This window comes from Arachis hypogaea, chromosome 3 (genome assembly GCF_003086295.3).
Source record: "Arachis hypogaea cultivar Tifrunner chromosome 3, arahy.Tifrunner.gnm2.J5K5, whole genome shotgun sequence".
In the NCBI taxonomy this organism is placed as follows: Eukaryota; Viridiplantae; Streptophyta; class Magnoliopsida; order Fabales; family Fabaceae; genus Arachis; species Arachis hypogaea.
Genome location: NC_092038.1, coordinates 44,228,422 through 44,233,880, shown reverse-complemented (window position 1 = coordinate 44,233,880; position 5,459 = coordinate 44,228,422). Strand labels below are relative to the sequence as shown.

Here is a 5,459-nt window from a genome sequence, read left to right as displayed (position 1 = left end):
GAAGGGATAAAAATGTTTTGATTCGGAGATCTCAATATCTCCTGAAACCCAATGAATTCCCCATTTCTGATCTACACTTTCTCTTTACATTCTGCAATTAAATTCATGCAATCACCCCGATCCCTTTTTAATTTTAGCAATTTAGCTTCTCGCTCTTTAATTCATGCAATTTAAGATTCCGCAATTCTCATCTAAATCTTGATTCCGCTCAACTAGAACACACTTCTAATCCGAATTGCTCACTCAACCAATCCTTGTGGGATTCGACCTCACTCTATTGTGAGTTTTTACTTGACGATAACCGGTGCACTTGCCGGAAGGAATTTTTGCCGATTGTGCAATTTCCTAAAATCGTAGCATCAAGTTTATGGCGCCGTTGCCGGGGATTGGTTTTCGATTGACAATTCTCAAATTGGAAGTTAACTAGATTGAGCATTTTTCTTGTTTTGTTAATTCAGTTCAAGTTACTTGTTGAATTTTAATTTCTGCACTCTGTTACTTGCTTTCTTTCTTTATGCCTTTAAATTCAAGCAACTAACTCACTGACCCACTAACTATTTGAATTAATTCCTCAACTGCTCTAACCATACTCTTCCATTAACCAAGAGTATTTCACTTGTTTGTTGCCTGTGCTGTGTTCTTGTATGGCAGGTAGGAGAGGAGAGACAACAACTCCTCCATATACCGAACCAGAGAGGACCCTTCATAAACTTAGAAGGGAAGCAAGAGGGAAGAGAGTACTGGGAGAAGAAGAATCTGAAGGAGAATCTGAGGACAATTTTGAGGAAGCTCTAGATCTCAACATGGATAGAGAAGTTCACAACCATGAGAGAGCTGATGGAAACAATGCCATTCCCGAGAGGAGGATTCTTGGTTCATACATAAACCCAACCTCTGGGAATTGTGGTAGCAGCATTCAGAAACCACCCATTCAGGCCAACAATTTTGAACTCAAACCACAGCTAATATCACTGGTGGAGGATCATGAAGATCCAAACCAACATCTCACAAAATTCCTGAGAATTTGCGACACTGTGAAGTCCAATGGAGTCCAGGAAGATGCCTATAAACTGCTCTTGTTCCCATTTTCACTTAGGGACAAGGCAGCTAAGTGGCTGGAATCATTCCCAAGGGGGAGCCTAACAACCTGGGATGAGGTGGAAAGCAAGTTTCTGGCACGTTTCTACCCCCCACAAAAGGTCAATAGACTTCGATCTGAGGTTCAGACTTTTAGACAACAAGATGGTGAAACTCTCTACGAGGCATGGGAGAGGTTCAAGGATTTGACAAGGAAGTGCCCACCAGACATGTTCCATGACTGGGTGCAATTGCATATTTTCTATGATGGACTTTCTTATGAATCAAGGAAGGCGGTAGACCATTCATCAGGAGGTTCATTGAACAGGAAAAAGACTGTGGAAGAAGCCATTGAAGTGATTGAGACCGTGGCTGAGAATGAGTACTACTATGCTTCAGAGAGACACAACACTAAGGGAGTCATGGAGCTGAACCATGTTGATACAATTCTAGCCCAAAACAAGGTGTTTGCCAAGCAACTAGCAGAGCTCACCAGGAAATTAGGAACAAAACAAGTGGCTGTAATACACACACAAGATCAAGAGGAAGTAAACACTGAAGGAGGTGATTGGGAAGAGGCCAACTATGTGGGAAATCAACAAAGGCAACCATATGATCCACATTCCAACACTTACAACCCAGGCTGGAAAAACCACCCAAACTTTGGGTGGGGAAACAAGCAAACCCAACCACAAAACCACAAACCTTACAACCCAACCAACATAACAATTCCACATATCAAAACTCCAACCAAAGATCATACCAAGCCACACAAAACACTTACTCCCAACCACCATATCATGGCCAAAATAATCAACCTGCTCAACCTAATCCGAACCAACAATTTCAAGATCAATTAAACAGGATAGAAGGAATGCTTGCAACCATGGGTCAAGACATAACCGAATTGAAAGCCTTTAAGGAAGAAGTAAATTCTAACTTGCAAAACCAAGGAGCTGCCATCCAGAAGCTAGAAAATCAAATTGGGTATTTGTCTAAGCAAACCCCTGGGCCAAGCGTTTCTCATGCTGCCAAGGATATTGCAAGGGAAGAATGTAAGGCCATAACCCTCAGAAGTGGAAAGAAGCTAAAGGAGATCTCAAAGGAAACCACATAGGATGAAGCAAAGGAAAATGTGAGAGACAAGGAACAGGGACAATCTTTTACACCGTCTACAACAAAAGAAAAAGAAAAAGAGGTCTGAAGCCTTATACACCCAAAGCACCATATCCTCAACGTTTGATGAAAAGTGAAAAGGATGGCCAATTCTCCAGATTCTTGGAGATTTTCAAGAAGCTTCAAATCAACATTCCGTTTGCTGAGGCAATAGAGCAAATGCCACTCTATGCAAAATTCTTAAAGGAATTAATGACCAAGAAGAGAAGCTGGAGAAATGAGGAAACTGTGTTGTTGACTGAAGAATGCAGTGCCATCATTCAACACAAATTGCCTCAGAAATTGAAGGATCCAGGCAGTTTCCAAATCCCCTGCATCATAGGAGAAGTCATGGTGGAGAAGGCCTTGTGTGATTTAGGGGCCAGTATCAATTTGATGTCTCTAACAATGATGAGAAGAATGAAGATTGAGGAAGCCAAACCAACAAGAATGGCCCTCCAATTGGCAGATCGAACTTTTAAATTCCCTCATGGGATAGTTGAGGATTTGTTGGTGAAAGTGGGAGATTTTATATTTCCTGCCGATTTTGTGGTGTTAGATATGGAGGAAGAAGCCAAAGCTTCGATAATCCTGGGAAGACCCTTCCTGGCTACTGCTGGAGCCATCATAGATGTCCAAAAGGGTGAACTCACTCTTAGACTACATGATGAGCAATTGGTGTTTAACGTATTCAAGGCAATGAGCTATACATCAGAATCACTAAAGGAATGCATGAGGGTGGATGTAGTGGACATTGCAGTACAAGAAACCTTTGAGGAAACAACAAAGGAAGTGGCAGAGGAGGAGTTCACCAAGGATATTGAAGTTAGTGACATCAAGGCTGCTGAAACAACCATGCCAAGCATGCCTGAGAGAGTGAAAGAAGAGAAGGAAGCACCAAAACCTGAGCTCAAAGCATTGCCCCCTAATCTCAAGTATGCATACTTGGATAGTGATGAGAGCCATCCTGTTATCATTAGCTCTGCCCTGAGCCAAGAACAGGAAGAAGAATTGATCAAGGTGCTACAAACTCATCAAGATGCCATTGGATGGACCCTAGCTGATTTGAAGGGGATAAGTTCATCCATATGCATGCATAAAATCTTGTTAGAAGAGGATGCTAGACCCTCCATTCAAGCTCAGAGAAGATTGAATCCCGTCATGAAAGAAGTGGTACAAAAGGAGGTCATGAAGTTATGGCAGGCAGGGGTAATCTACCCCATTTCTGATAGCCCATGGGTTAGTCCCATCCATGTAGTTCCCAAGAAAGGTGGCATAACTGTGGTGCCAAATGAGAGGAACGAACTCATTCCCACAAGAACTGTCACTGGGTGGAGGATGTGCATAGACTACAGGAAGCTCAATGAAGCCACCAGAAAAGATCATTTCCCACTCCCATTCATGGATCAGATGCTTGAAAGGCTTGCAGGACATGCTTACTATTGCTTTCTGGATGGATACTCAGGCTATAATCAGATAGTAGTTGATCCAAGAGATCAAGAGAAAACATCATTTGTTTGTCCATATGGAGTTTTTGCTTATAGACGCATGCCCTTTGGATTGTGCAATGCACCCGCCACTTTCCAAAGATGCATGCTGTCCATCTTTTCGGACATGATTGAAAAATTTATTGAGGTTTTCATGCATGATTTTTCTGTGTTTGGAGATTCCTTTCCTAGCTGCCTACACCACCTTGCCTTGGTGCTTAAGAGATGCCAAGAGACCAACCTAGTATTAAACTGGGAAAAGTGTCATTTCATGGTCACAGAAGGAATAGTCCTTGGCCACAAAATCTCTAATAGAGGCATTGAGGTGGACAGAGCTAAGGTGGAACTCATTGAAAAACTACCTCCACCAAGTAATGTCAAGGCAGTTAGGAGTTTTTTGGGACACGCTGGCTTTTACAGAAGGTTTATTAGAGACTTTTCTAAAATAGCCAAACCTTTGAGTAACTTGCTTGTCTCTGATACACCCTTTGTATTTGATAAAAATTGCATGCTAGCCTATGAACTTTTGAAGCAAAAACTTTCCTCTGCACCTATCATTGCCCCACCTGATTGGAACTTACCTTTCGAACTGATGTGTGATGCATCAGACCTTGCTATTGGGGCAGTGTTAGGACAAAGGAAAGACAATTTGGTACATGTGATTTATTATGCCAGTAAAGTCTTGAATGATAACCAAAGGAATTACACAACCACTGAAAAAGAACTCTTGGCAATAGTCTTTGCATTTGACAAATTTAGATCCTATCTCATTGGATCTAAAGTCATTGTCTTCACTGATCATTCAGCTTTAAAATACTTACTTGCTAAACAAGAATCCAAACCAAGACTTATTAGATGGGTTCTTTTGTTGCAGGAATTTGACATTGAAATCAAAGACAAGAAGGGTGTAGAGAACAAGGTGGCAGACCATTTATCAAGGATACCATGTGAAGAAGGAAGCACACAAAGCACACATATAAATGAGTGCTTTCCTGATGAACAACTCATGGTAATTCACAAAGCACCCTGGTTTGCAGACATAGCAAACTTCAAGGCCACTGGGAGTTTGCCGTTGGAATTTAACAAGCATCAAAGGAAGAAATTGGTAAATGATGCCAAATACTTCATCTGGGACGAACCATACTTGTTCAAAAAATGTTCGGATGGCATACTTAGAAGATGCATATCAGAGGAAGAAGGAAGGGAAGTCTTATGGGACTGCCATGGCTCCACTTATGGAGGACATTTTGCAGGAGAAAGAACAGCAGCTAAGGTGTTGCAGTGTGGTTTTTATTGGCCCACTATCTTCAAAGATGCAAAGGAACTAGTGAAGCAATGCCATGAATGCCAGAAAGCGGGGAACCTGCCAAGAAGAAATGAAATGCCACAACAATTCATTCTGGAACTTGAATTGTTTGATGTATGGGGGATAGATTTCATGGGACCCTTTCCCACCTCATACTCAAATAATTACATTCTTGTGGCAGTAGACTATGTCTCCAAATGGGTTAAAGCAATAGCAACTCCAACCAATGATAATAAGGTAGTCATGAACTTCCTCAGAAAACACATTTTTTGCCGTTTTGGGGTTCCAAGAGCAATCATCAGTGATGGAGGAAGCCACTTCTGTAACAAACCATTAGAGGCATTGCTTCTAAAATATGGAGTCAAACACAAGGTAGCCACACCATACCATCCACAGACAAGTGGGCAAGCCGAAATATCTAATAGGGAACTCAA

General features: G+C 41.7%; 1 non-coding gene across 1 annotated transcript; it reads right to left on the bottom strand.

Annotated features, from left to right (window-relative positions):
- Positions 1-1,205: 1,205 nt before the first annotated feature.
- On the bottom strand, positions 1,206-1,309 carry LOC112792871 (small nucleolar RNA R71). Its single transcript, XR_003197592.1, has one exon. It is a non-coding gene; the product is annotated as a small nucleolar RNA R71 (small nucleolar RNA).
- Between the last annotated feature and the right edge of the window lie 4,150 nt (positions 1,310-5,459).